Source organism: Tursiops truncatus, chromosome 7 (assembly GCF_011762595.2).
Source record: "Tursiops truncatus isolate mTurTru1 chromosome 7, mTurTru1.mat.Y, whole genome shotgun sequence".
Lineage (NCBI taxonomy): Eukaryota > Metazoa > Chordata > Mammalia > Artiodactyla > Delphinidae > Tursiops > Tursiops truncatus.
Window position 1 is genome coordinate 20,312,230 of NC_047040.1, and position 14,612 is coordinate 20,326,841.

General features: G+C 42.3%; 1 long non-coding RNA gene across 1 annotated transcript in view; it reads right to left on the reverse strand.

Moving 5' to 3' along the window:
• Positions 1-809: 809 nt before the first annotated feature.
• Positions 810-14,612, reverse strand: part of LOC141279055 (uncharacterized) — a 33,036-nt gene continuing 19,233 nt past the window's right edge. Inside the window, exon 4 of the long non-coding RNA XR_012332805.1 lies at positions 810-996. This is a non-coding gene — a long non-coding RNA (uncharacterized lncRNA). The remainder of the gene's footprint in view (positions 997-14,612) is intronic.

Genomic DNA, 14,612 nt, shown 5'->3' on the forward strand with positions numbered 1-14,612 from the left:
CTTACCAGGCCTTACAGGTGTTCATCAAGACCCCCATATCATCTCCAGGTCTGCAGGTAGGACCTCTGAAAATCTCTCTTATACTAGGGGATCTTGAAGAAAAGAGTCAAATCTCTAGCTTTTCAGACTTCCCAGAGCTCCCTTTTATTTTCCATATCAGAGGACAGGATTCCCCTTGCTTTAAGATCTACATAATTGCCTGATCGTGTAATTTCACTTTGTCCACAACATCTACACTCTCCTAGATAAAAACTAGCTTTATGCCATTAGCATATGAGTAGAGCAAGAGATACCTGACCATTTTGACCTTAACATAAAGTGTTTTTATGGAATATGTCAAGAAACCAATTCAGTTAATCAGTCAACAAGTTAGCATTCTCCCTGACTAGAATGAAGTCTCCAGAAGGTCAAGGACTTCATATACTGTGTTCCTCATATCCCCATCCATAAGACCCAGAGCAGTATGGGTACATTCCTAGTGGTTTATAGTCATTTAATTGTCCCCCTCGTTAGAATCTCTTGGCCATATCAGTGTTGAAAAACACCCAGCCTGAAGGGTGATGCATGGAATAAAATCATCTTTTCTCATTTTGTTGGCTTAAGAGGCAGGTTTTGGTGTACTAACTCTTCTCCCCAAGATTCACAGGTCTTCAAAATGCATTTTTTGTTGGGCAGAGGAGTTTAGTCATTAGCTCTGCCTGTACAATGGTTTAATTGTTGAAGGACACAGTGGTGACGTATTTAGGATGAAGGGCACTGCATTAGTTTCCTAGGGTTGCTGTGACAAAGCACTATAGACTGGGTGGCTTAAAACATAAAAGTTTATTCTTTCGTAGTTCTGGAGGCCAGAAGTCTAAAGCCAAGGTGTCAGCAAGGCCATGCTCCCTCTAAGACTCTGGGTAGAATCCCCTCTCGCCTTCTGGTGGTTGCCATTGATCCTTGGCATTCCTTGGCTGCATCTGTCATCACGTTGCATCTTCCCTGTGTCTCTGTCTTCTTAAAAGGAAACAAATTATATTAGAGCCCATGATAAAGATTTTATCTTAACCTGGTTTTATCTGCAAATTCCCATTTCCATATAATGTCACATCCACAGGTAGTAGAGTTTAGGATTTGATTGTAGTTTTTGGAGGGGACTCAATTCAACCCATACCAGGCACTCTGTCTCCTTTTTGTCACATGCCGACTCACTTGCAAGTGAGCACACAGCCATGCATGATCAAGCCTTTCCTGCTTCAGAGGTGATGCTAAGAGGGTGGGCTTGACCAGGAGTCCTGAGAGTGGTTTCTGACTGTGCTGATTAGCCATCTAACCATGAGTGGGTCACATATTACCCCCACTTTAGAACAGACAGGGAAACTGAGACCTTGGAAGTTTATCCAGCTGGCCAGACTCACAAAGAAGTTGTGAGGATGGAGTGAAACACACCTGTAAAAATAAATTGTAAAGGGTGGGAAGCTGTACAAAGTGAGGGGACATCCTCCTTCTCCAGGCTGTTTTGGTCTTTGGTGTGAGATGAAGGTCCCTATTCAAGAGGGTGAAGCTAGGAATGTTGGGATTTTCACAATGACAGATTGCTTTACCTTTTTCCAGTTTCTTCCAGAATCCAGAGCTCTTCCATAAAATCCCAGACATGCTTTTCCTGAAACCCTTGTTTTCTTAATCATTATTTCTGGCTGGATTTCCAAGAATATTCTACCTACATGCCTTAGATATATGGACATGGCACTTAGTAGGGCTTTTAACCCCATCTCTAGGAGATCCATCTAAGTCAGAATGAGGTTGTATTTCAGGCCCAAGAAAGACTCAAGACCAATCTTAGAACTTTAGAGCAGTTCAGAGTTCAATGCCATGGAATAGAGATGAATCCCTCTTGCCCACTCTCATTTGCCATCCCTTTTTGCACTTGTCACACTGCACCTGGAGCGATTTTCTTAAATGCAAATCTGATCATGTAACTCCTTCTCACAAGTCATCAATGGATCCCTGTAACTTACTAGGTAAAATACACGTCCTTGTCATGACTTACGGGTCCTCCACCGCCTGGCCTCTCTCTGCCCGCGAGCCACATCTCTCCCCACACACTTTCTTCTTATCCATGAAGACCTATTTGCAGTTTTCTGAATACCCCAAGATCTCTCAGCACTTCTTTCCATTTTATAGTGTCATCTTTCAGTTAGAAAAAAAAACAAACAAAACATAACAATGCTTTACCTACAGGAATGGATCGTGGTCCTATTTAACCTGGAGAGCCTGTGAATGTAAAGGTTAATTTTTAATTCTTCGTTTTTTTCAATCCCATTTCCCACATTCTGCCTCCACATGAAGGAGACAGATTCTGTGAACTTCCAGGGATCCTGTTTCCTGTGGCTTTTGCTGTGCTGTTGTTGCTGTTGTCAGGCATCCATTAGATTGGAGTCCAGATTATGTGGAACTAGGAGTATGGAGTGAGTGCATGTCCCTGTGTGAACACCCACACAAGTACAATAAATCCTGATAAGTGACATCAGCAGCCCCAGTCTGAATTATCCATGCTCATGGAGAAGGCTCCAGCTCTCGTATTCCCTTCCTTCCCTCCTCTCTCTATTCATTCCATTTCCTACTCTTCCTCTCCACCACGGCCTCACTTCAGACCTCATCATATCTTAGCTGGATCACTGCAGAAGTCTCCTCCAGGTCTTCCCTGAGTGCTCTGAAATTACCTCTCCTCTTAGGGCAGCACTTTTTCCTTTCTTTCTTTCTTTCTTTTATTTTTCCCCCTCCACCTCTTTAAGTCCTCATGCTCTTTGGAAATTCCTGTTTCTTTTGCAACTTTTCCACCAGCCCCACCACCATTCAGATTTAAATAACAAACAAACACAACAAAACAAAGCACTGTAGAGAGGGGCAAGTAGCCAATATATCTTCCCCATACCCTTATCCATAGTCAGTTCCTCAAGATATCAACTAACCACTGTAATGACACCCCCTCACACACACACCAGAAACAGAATTCCCTGTCTGAGTTCCAGCCCCAAGCTTATGCCTTTCCTCAAATAGGAGCCCAGGCATCCAAATCTCTCTACCACAGTCTGTACCTGGCTATATCCAGACCCAGTTGTTTACTCTATGAAGCAGACAGGGACAAACACCTTCGATTTACCTAAAGCACAAACACACACTGAAGACATTTCTACAGCTCTCCCTTAAATCAGTCAGAATTAACAAGGTGTGAGCAAGCAGGCTAACCTTACCCAGAACCTCAGGGTAAATAGTGCAGGCAGGAAATAACTAGTGTGTATCGTAATCCTAAACCTTTGATTAGTGAATCACCCTTGGATCCTCATTCTCTCATGCTTTGGTGTGAAGACTTTGGCCGTGACTCAGACTGGGAGAGGGTGGGGATGCCCAGAGACAGAGATACCAACCAAGTCTGCCACCAAGGTCGTGCCACCGAATAGCACAAACTCGACTTCCCAGTAACTTGTACCCTGAGAAATGCAATTTTCACTCTGAGACACACGCCTCAGAAAGACTCACAGGTCTCAGGTGAGATGCCAACAATATGGAAAGTAAAAAAGAAATAAAGAAATAAAAACTCCTGATCCTACAAAGCATTTGCCTGATAGAAGCAAACTGAAAACTTGACAAGTCTCCATGAATTAAGCAGGGCACAAAAATATACCCCTTTAAAAAAAAAAACAGAAAAAACCACAAATAGAAACAACAACGACAAGAAAAATCAAATGTATACACCTTTGTTTTGTAGGATTAAATGGAAGGATAAAGCATGAAATAGGAATGTAGACATTAGTTATGTTCTACTACCTACATAAGTGATTTGTTGCAAGTCTTTTAACCTCTCTGAGCCTTCCTTTGATCACCAATATGCAACCCTAATAAACTCAGAGACCCATGTGACTCAGGCTCAGAGAAGTGGCAGATTTAAGAAGCAACATTCCAAAATTAAAAGTAATAAAGATGAAATTCCATTTATTATTCATGACTCTCTGAAGACATTAAAGGGGATGAAAATACATGGTTTTCAGAAACACATTCAAATTCTGTTTCCTCTCTAACCTACTTTCTTAACATAGCTTCTCTGGCTCTGGTCTCCAGGGGGAAAATAAAAAGCTTCCTCTTTCACTCCCTACTCATAAATCTTCCTGTCATTTTCCTCCTCCCTTCCCACCTCTGAGTACTGTAATATCTAGATCAATTTATCTCTTCTTCCAGCAAAAAGATCTTCCCTCTTGTAAGAGCATAGGAGGTGGAAATTTGACTAGCATATACAGAATTATTTTTGGTGAGGTTGGATAAAGAATGGGTCTGCAAACAATCCTAAATTATTGATTTTTAACCTTGCATCATTAATTTTTGTCCCATAACATTAAATATGAGACCTCTAAATTCTCCTTGCTTGTGTTACACATTTGTTATTTAGAACAAATAAGATATTGATTTGGAAAACCATAAATCACATATAGTATTTTTATGTGAATCAGTTCTAAAATGTCTGGCACAAGTTCCCTTTCCTGGGTGCCAAGGAAGGCAAAAATATAGAGGATAGGAGGAATTTCTCCTTAAAATAACATGTAAATGATTATTCCTCTGAAATTGTTAAGCATCTCCCTCTACTGTTTACTATGCCTTTATCTTACTTTTCCAGTTTTAGCACTCCTAAGGATAAGGTTTTGTTTTGGTAATATTGTGTCTCTGTCAGTGGGAGCCTCCATTAATTAATTAAATAATTTATTCAATTAATGAATATTTATCAATGAAGTTGTGATTTCCTCCCTTAAAAAAAAAAAGAAAAAACTCCCATAAGTCAGGTTCTGGGTGTTAAATAACTCATAGCTCTTTCCCTCAAGGAGGGAATCTAGTGGGTGGGGTGAGAATGTAAGCAGACCTTTTAACTCATTTAACAGTCAGCAAAATGAGAAGTCAACCTTTGGAAAGGGAGAAAATGTCTGCAGACTCTATATCTGATGAGGGGTTAATGTCCAAAAGATATAAGAAACTCTTACCACTCAATAGCAAAAAACCCCACAAATAACTGATTTTAAAAAGTGGACGTAGGTGTTGAATAGACATTTCTCTGAAGAAGACATACAAACAGCCAACTAGTATATAAACAGATGCTCAACATCACTAATCATCAGGGAGATGCAAATCAAAGCCACAATGAGATATCACCTCATACCTAAAGGACAGCTATTATCAAAAAAACAAAAGATAACAAGTGTTGACAAGAATGTGGAAAAATTGGAACCCTTGTACACTATTTGTGGGAATGCAATTGTGCAATCACTATGGAAAATAGTACAGAGGTGCCTCAAGAAATTAAAATTAGAAGTACCATATGACCCAGCAATCTTATTTCTGGGTATATATCCAAAAGAATTGAAGTCAGCATCACAAGGAGATGTCTGCACTGCCGTATTCATGGAAGCATTGTTCACAATAGTCAAGATATGGAAACAATTTAACTGTCCATCAGTGAATGAACGGATAACGAAAACGTGGAATATACAGACAATGAAATATTACTCAACCTTAAAAAAAAAAGAAATCTTGCCATCTGTGACAACATAGATGAATCTGGAGGACATTATGCTAAATGAAATAAGCGGTCCCAGGAGGACAAATGCTGCGTGATCCCACTTATAGGAGGAATCTGAAATAGTCAAACTCATAGAAGCAGAGAGTAGAATGATGGTTACCAGGGACTGGGGGAAGGGGAATGGGGAGTTGTTTGATGAATAAAGTTTCAATTATGCTAGATGAATATGCTCTACAGATCTGCTGTACAACAGAGTGACTATACTTAACAATACTGTATTATACACCAGAAATTTTGTTAAGAAGGTAGATCTCATGTTAAGTGTTTAATAAAAAAAGAAGAAAATCCCAGTTCTGTACCCCTCTCTTTTATTTCTGACCTTTAAGGGCATGATATTCATTTATGCAATGTCCATCTTGCAACCATCAGGTGGCAAGTTGGAGAATTAAGTCAAATGAGCCCTGGTCCTTGGTGACACTGTTGAGCTACCAAGTCAACCTGGAGAACATCTATCTCAAAAGTAAACAATAACTGTCCATCCTTTAGGCTACTGTTGATGTGTTTATTATTGTTGCTACTTGCAGCTGTGTATTCCTCATAAAATATGCAGCTTGTCAGAGCTAGGAGAGACCATAGTGGTTTTGGTTTGTGTTTTTTTTTTTTTGGTTTATCATTTCTTAATTAGTAGTCTACAGTTTACCAAAACAAATATTTATTTCCTTCAGTTTTGCTCTCTGCTACTCTGCAACAGTGCAGAAACTCTCTCTTCTTTCTCTCACTTCTTGGGTTTGTAATGGAGAATTTAAAAGGTTTACGAGGTCTGGAATATAGATGGGTATGAAGCAGCACTAATAATTCTTCTGAAAAGATTTACCCTAAATCAAAGAGTAAGGTGTTTTTATACAATTAAAAGAAAAAAAAAATATTTGGAGGGTCGTATTCTAGGTTTTAAGCAAACATGCAAACTTCTCAGTTTATGTAGCAAGAACCACATTCTTCCCAGTTTCACCGACCTTTGGCAACACTGCCCTTAGGACCACAGAGCCTGCTTACTGGGGAAGAAACCTACAAAGAGAAGATAGGCTCATAAAGGGCAGGCATAGAGAAGAAAACGAGTATTTTGAAGGGCCTTGTAAAAAAGGTGAAAAACCATGGATAATTTCCTTTAAAAATGCACACACACTCAAAATTTTGCATACAAAGTCTGAGAACTTTTTGTCTTCTGGAGGATTATCCATGAATCCAAGTTTAATATCCTCTGCCAAAGTCTTACCAGGGACTCTGAAGAAAAAAAAAAGCAGTTTGGTAGAAATATTCATTAGAAGGGGGAACATCTTCTACAAATGGGAATGTGAGTCACTCTACAAAGGACAGAAGGAAAGGACCAGTCAGAGTGGCATCGGGGATGGTAGTGAATGGACTTGGCTAGATTCAGGGGGTGGGGCATTGGCATTGTTTAGAGTCAGGACAGATGGATTGGGGTGTGGTAGAAGCTTGATGAGGGCCCTGAAGCATACACTTATACGGCAATATCAAGCAGGTCCCATAGGGCCATCAAATAACTCTTATTAGTGCAACTTTTATGAGAGAATAAGCACAATTGTGGGAGTGTGGGGATACGGGCAATCTGGAGAGAGTGTAAAACCTGGCTCCTCATGATTGTTGAGTTGCTGTTCCAGAGTTTTCTATATTTTCAAGGGAAACTAAAATTCTGGATTTTTATGTAAATGTGTCATGGTTTTTAATATAGTATCTCAATTTTTATACTCGGCAGACAAGTAAAATCAGGTATGCATGTGGGGTACAGCTCATAGGCCTCCATGTTGAAACTTCCTAACTGAATGCATGCAGCATTGGGTAATAATTTCAGATATCTGAACAGAGAACGTAAAGATCAGTGATGGAGAGGAAACCAGTTGAGAGCATTAGTTCAGGAGAACTTGAATTCAGTACAGCCAGCAGCTGCTGATGATCTGTGTCATCTCAAAAGTGTGTCTTAACTTATTTCTTCATCTACACATGATGAGGTGGGAGCAGATGACATCCAAGGCTCCTCCTGCCACCAGCTCTGATATTCCGAGGTCGTCCGTGGCCGACCTGCTCAATGGAATTCACAGACGTGCTGCTTGACCATTGAGAAGGCACACCCAGCTGATCCCTGAGGCTCTCAGCACCTCATTTCCTGTTATGGTCCAAGGACCCTCAGCACATCAGCTAAGTGGATCTCAGTCTGCATTTTCTCAGGGGCCTGGGGAGGCATGTCTTTGGGCTAAGATCACAGATAGCAGTTGCCTCACCTGTTTTGTGAGTCTGGGGAGGATCCCAGCACTGATAGGTATCAGTCACTCTGAGCATGTCTCAAACATGATAAAGTCTGCACCTGTAATTATCAGAAAAACTAAGGTGGAAAAGAGCCACTCCCTCTGTTAGCTAATACAGCACAGGTGCCCAGCATAGTAGAGGTGAATGACACCTACTGTCCGCTGAGACCTCCCTCCCAGACAACAGTCTGTAGGCTCAGATGGTGGGAGTGCCAAAAGAAGACACCAGGTTGATAACAGCATGAACAGAATGAAATCACAGAGAACATTCTGCTCTTCAGAAAACTAAGGTCACATAACTAGCCAAGCTCAAGCAGCTAGGTAGAAACAAAGCCATGACCACTCACAGCAGCTCTAGGAGCCAGAATTAAGATCAAAGGATAAATAGCAAAAGAATAGTCAGGAGAATGCATCCAACCTCTAATGCAAATTAAGAATAAGAAATACATACCAGTAATCAGAAAAGTATCATTGAAATATGAACATGCGCTTTCAGAGTGAGTCTTTGTTGGAGAAAACACTCGTTTATATGCTCATAGAAGTATCAATATGCTTACTAAAATTCACTTGAAAAGTCATGGCCACAATATGTTTGTGACAACATTTCATTTTTGTTTGAATCGTATTTTGAGTTAATAAAAATTTCATTACATGAAAAATTCAATCCATAGCCCCTTTCATTGCCCCATAACTCATTCACCACACTTGAAACATCCATTTTCAATGTTTGGCTTCCTCCCTGGGGCTAGAGATTTCATGAGGGCAAGCAATTGTGTTTATCTTATTTGCTGCTCTAGCCTCAGTGCTAAACCCAGCACCTAGTCTATGGTATGTGCTTCATAATTATGTGATGAATGAGTGAAGGAAGGAAGGAAGGAAGGAAGGAAGGAAGGAAACAAGGAAGGAAGGAAGGAAGGAAAAGTTCTCCTGACTCCCCATCCAGAGCTCCATGCTGCTAGATAAACTTACTCTCTTAAGGACTGAAACAATTAGGGATTCAAAAAGCTGTTTCTTCCCCTCCTTGTGTCTCAACTGTATAACATTTCAATTGTTTTTGAAAGCTTTGGCTCCAGTCTTGCACTCTACAGCCTTACTTGCTATCTGATTCCAGGACTGGAAGAGATTCAGGGTCTCCCTTCCTCTATTTAGACCTCAGCTGAATCACCATTCAGTTACATTCTTCAATTCAACATTTACTGAATGCCTGCTATGTGCAAGACAATTTTTTCTTCAATACCCAAATTAGGGTTAATATTCAGTTCAGTGATCATATTTCAGAGTACCTATCTTATAAATGGATGTTTAATGAATACCCAGAGTACCTATCTTATAAATGGATGTTTAATGAATACTTTTTACTTCTACACCAGTTTGGTTCTTGGCATGTGGTCTGTCTAGAAAGTCCAAATTGCACCTTCACCAAAGCTGCTTGGCAATTTCAGTCCATTTTCTGACCCAAATCAGTGTGACTAGAGATGGGTCAGTAACCATTCATGTATGACGTGGCTCTAACAGGAGCTCAAATATGCTTCCCCTCCAAATCATTAACCCCTGCGAGATGGAGAGGCCAGCTGTCCTTCTATACATTTCACTGTCGTCTCTCCATGATGATGACTCTGTACAACAACAAAGTAGCCGGAGCTCCTGCTTCCTAACTCCTGCTTTTGAGCCTGTTCTCCAAGACCATAGTGGTTCTGGGCTGCATGGGACCCTGGGTATAAGTGGGTAAGAAGAGGCTTAGTCACTGCACCAGCGCTGCAAGAGTTCATGTAAGGGGGGATCCACCAGCCAGAAGGACTCTGGGAATCTGATGGCCAAGTCTTTTGTTATGAGCTGAATGTTTGGGTCCCCGCCACCCAGATTTATACGTTGAAGCCCTAACTTGTAATGTAATGGTATTTGGAGGTGTGGCCTTTGGGAGGTACTCAGATTTGGATTAAGTCTTGAAGATAGGAACCTCATGATGGGATTAGCACCCTTATAGAAGAGGAAGAAAGAGAGATTTTGCTTCCTCCAGACCCACACACCAAGGAAAGGCCATGTGAGGGCATAGCAAGAAGGTGGCTGTCTACAAGCCTCACCAGATGCTGAATCTGGCAATGCTTTGATCTTGAACTCCCCAGCCTCCAGAACTGTGAGAAATAAAGGTCTGTTGTTTAAGCCACCCAGTCTGTGGTATTTTGATGTAGCAGACCAAGCTGACTAAGACAGCTCTTTCTACCAGTCAATGCTCTTCACATGTGACACTTGCCCTGGGCCGCCCACAGCTCTGCATCACAGCACATTCGAACAGTCCTATTTACAGCACCCACAGATAAGTCATGTCAGTGGTGAAATGTAGCATGTGTCAGAGAGTCCAAGTAGAACCACACATATTCTTAAATTCCCAGCTTTCATTCATCTTGACTGTTCCCTCTGCCTAGAGTCAGAATCTTCAAGAACGTGGTGTTGGATCCATCTCAGTCTCAAATCTGGGATCCATGGAACAGCCTCCATGCTGTCCCTGAATAATTGTTGGTATCAGCTTTCAATATTTTTCCCCATCCTCAGCAAGAGTGACAGAGCAAGGATAATTATAAGAGGAAGAGGCCAGCCCAGTTGGTGAGGTCCTATGTCTAGACAGGCTAATAAGTAAAAAGTGTTCCTATTGGAGGTCCATAACCAGGAAAATAACTTCAAAGATTGATTCTTTTTTTCCCTCAACAGCCCTGATGCCTTCTCTGAAATCTCCATCCCAGGTTAAGTGGGGAAGAATGCTTCCTCTTGACACTTGGGCCCCTGTTCTGACACAGGACCTGCCAGCCGGGCCAGCTCAGGTTCCACCCTTCTTCCTCAAGGAGGCCCATTCAAAGTCAAGGGCTCCACCTGGTTGGGAGTCTCCTCACCAAGGCTGATCTTTCAAAGAGATTCAGTATGTAGGCCCCAGCAGGGCAAGCTTTGAGGAGGGTCACAATACTCCATTCCTCAATATTTCTCACTAGGTTTTTTAGTGGTCCCTCCTATTTCCTAAAATTCACATAATCCCTTGATCTCTAAGTTGGCCGAGATCTTAAAATCCAGCCACCCATTCTTTCTGCAGGATTCTACCTGCAGAGAGTCATTCAGCCTCTGCTTGAAAACTTCTAGCTACAGGGAACTCATAGTTTTTCATTCCTTCTTTGTTCAACTCTATTAGAATGCTCTTCTTTTTAATTGAGATGAAATACCTATTATTTGTAATAACTGATTTTATTGGTGTTTTAGAGTCATGGGTACAAAAAGACTCATAATGGAAGTTAGAAGGAATCCAATTTAGCCCCTTCATTTTCCAGGGAACCCATTCAATGCAGTGAGTTCCCAAATGACATCCCAGGGAAAGCCAGGGTTGTGGACTGGACTCAAATCCAAGCCTTCCGACTATTCCAGATGAGCAGATAACCATACCAGCAGTCTCCTGGGACCAAATTCCATCATAAAAGCTATAGCCCTTTGAGACTTAAAGTTCTGGTGTGCAGAATACATGACTTTAAATTGGTTCCTAATTATTACTCTTGTTAAATGTCAGATATTTTCCAAACAGCACAAAAAGCCTCAGTAAAATGCCCAAGATGGGCACCAGGAGGTGGAGTGAATAAAGCGGAGATGGAAGATTTGTAGGATAAACCTCCTGTCCAGGGTCCCACTGTGGGAGAACAATGTCCCAGATGGTCCTCCTCTGGTCGACCAGCTCTGTGTACAATTGGGAGCAGGGTCATGGAGGTGGGGACAAGAGAAATCAGCTAAGGCCCAGATGGCAAATCAATAAGAATGGTCTCCTCGATCTGTGTAGGGTTCTCTAGTTAGCAACATGCTTCCCCATCCATTTTCACATTTGATCTTCACAATCACACAGCAACGTAGACTATGATCATCCCCATTGCACAGATAAAGAAACTGAGCCTCACAGAAGTTAAACATGACTTGAAAGTTCAGAAAACTAGTCACTGGCAGAACAAAGACAAGAACCAAGGCACCCAGACTCCCAGTCCAGTGATGTTTTGCTATGAGGAACTATCTCAGAAATCCCTGAATGGTAAGATAATAGTAATAGCTAATATTTATTGAACACTTATTATGAGCCATGCATGCTTCTGAGTGCTTTACTGTTTCAATATATTTCATCTTCCATAATGATGATTTGGGTAAAAATGATTTGGATATAATTTTTATTTCCATTTTGTGGTAAGGAAACTTAATCACATAGATGTTACATAATTTGTCCCAGGATACCCAGCTAGAAAGATACTAAGTCAGATTTCAAACCCAGGAACTCTGAACAACTGCAATGTGTGTCTCCCTGTTGGTTCCCCCAAACTATCAGCCCTGGGCTTCAAGGACAGAGTCCTGAAAATCTCTGAGATCTGGGTTTTTTTTTTTTTTTTGAGGTCAGATTTTTGACCCATGAGATCACTTCTAACAAAGTGCACTTGATTTTATCTCCTGATAAAATGCTTTATCTCCTGATAAAACTGGTGATGAGCCAATTTAGAAGGCACTGTGGTCTCAGCCACATCTATAGCTGAAAATCATGAATTTGAAGAGTTAAGCAGATATCTTTTCCTCTCTTTTTCTTTTCCCCTCCCTTTTCCATCAGATTGGAAGGAGTCAGGCTGCCAAGCCAAGGTGAGGAGGAACAACTCTGGGAGCAGCCTGAAAGTTTGGTCAGTTCCTCCCAATGCCGTCTAGATTCATCCAGATCCACATACATGGCTTCAGGATTAAGCTGAGAGTCTCTGGAAAAGTCCAGAGATGACACGGCTCAGTTGTTCCTGCTTCAGCCTGTCAGTCCATAGGCCAACAGTCACTAGCTTCACTGTACACCAGCCATCTCTAGAATGAAACGCCAGCCCCTGCCCTCAGTGCGGCATCAGCACAAGAGTCCAAGGCTCACATGTTTGTGTACAAGAACATTATCTTCTCTCTCCTCATTAGGTCTTCATCCCATGCTCCAGATGTCTGTTAAGGACTATAGGGTTCGGGCCAACTCTGGCCTTTCAGAAGCCAGGTCTTGGTCATGACTCGTTTGGCAAAATGGAGAAGAGGTCAAAGGCATACCTATTGGTTATCTATCTCCCTAGTACTCTTCATGTTTGTCCTTCCTTCAGCTTCTCACCTCCTTCAGAATTGCTTGACTCTGCTTTGCCTTGGCTTTGTATCTTAACTTGTTTTACTGCCAACAGTCTCCCTTTGCTCCATCCTAACCACCACTGTCAGAATGATCATCCTAAAGTTCAGCTCCAGGCATAGCACTCTGATACTCTAAAAGCTTCAGTGGCTCCCCGCTGCCTACCATCTTAACTCTTAATAAATCCTTGATGTGGATTTCCCTCCATAAGTCTTCCCATAATCTGACCACAGCTTGCCTTTCCAGAAAGTCAATCCAACAGATTGTTGCTTTTCCCAGAGGGGGTCAGTGACCATTGAGGGGATTTCCAGGCACTGATAAGCAGTTAGAGCAGGAAGTAGCCCAGGCCCCTCTTCACTTTACCAAACCACCTGACCTTCCTCTCCTGCACCTCAAGTTTTCCATTCATTCAATGAAGACTTCACGTCAAATGGATTCAGGGATCACTTCTGGCTCTGAAATTCAGAAGAAGTGGAAGGGGCATAAACCTGGATGCGGGCCCTAAATGAGATGGGAAGACTGGTCAGGGAGTGAATGACTTAGAAGTTCAGGGAATGGGAATTAGCTGTGAGTGAATTGGGGCAAGAAGGGAAGATTTGGGGAAACTTCAAAGTTGGCTGTCCTACCTCAGTACATTAGTGACACACTGGAATCCCCTGGGCACTTTACAAAACACTGAATGGAACCTGGGTCCTACTCCAGAGATTCTGATTCAATTAGTGTAGAGTACAACCTACTCATTGAGTTTTTAATAGCTCCCTGGGTGATTCTAATGTGCTGCAGAGTTTGAGATCACAACCCTAAGTGAAGGGTAGGCACAGAGGGGAAACAACACAACCTTTATTAGAGGGAAGTGTTGCTCACATCAGAGTTCAGAGGGCCTGGCCCAAGGAGGCAACCTGTGCAGCAAAATGAACCTGCAAACCCTATCCCCCTCTAGCAACTGGTGAATATTTTCCTCACCTTCTCGGGCCAAGTCCATCGGGTTCACTCAGAGAAACCTCACTGTGAGAGGACTCCCTCTACCATCACCTCTAGTTCATGAATGCCGGTCCCTTCCAACTCTCTGTGTCCAGGCCTGAGTGTAGCTGTGGGTTCCACCTGAGGTGTGAAGGTGGATATTACCAACCGTGATGTGGGCTCAGGTCTCAGCAGGTTGCGTCATCCCAGCTCACCTGAAAGCATATTTATTTTTAGATTTGCTGGCATCACATGTGGGTGATAAGATTGCGATATCTATCAGGCTGGTGACATTTTCTTCCTCCACCATCTTCAGTGAGCCATGAAGATGAGCCATGCTGTTGAGCCATGCTGGGGAAGCCAGGTGACTGGTCTTAGCAATGCTCTAAAAAGAGTCGTTGCTGAGGGCCGCCCCTTCCAGACGCACGGAGCTGTGCTCTTTCTCAGCCAAGGGTAAGGACTGCTAGATCTGCTCTGGAACTGAAGTGAGTGGGGTGCCAGCCAGCTGTTCCTGGTCAGAGGGTGGGGTCCAACCCAGAGAGTGAGGGTCAACACAGAGGATGTTGTACACCAGAGAATGAGGTCAACACAGATAGTAGGGGTCAACCCAGAGAGTGGAACCAAATCCGTGCATTTTCAACTTCAC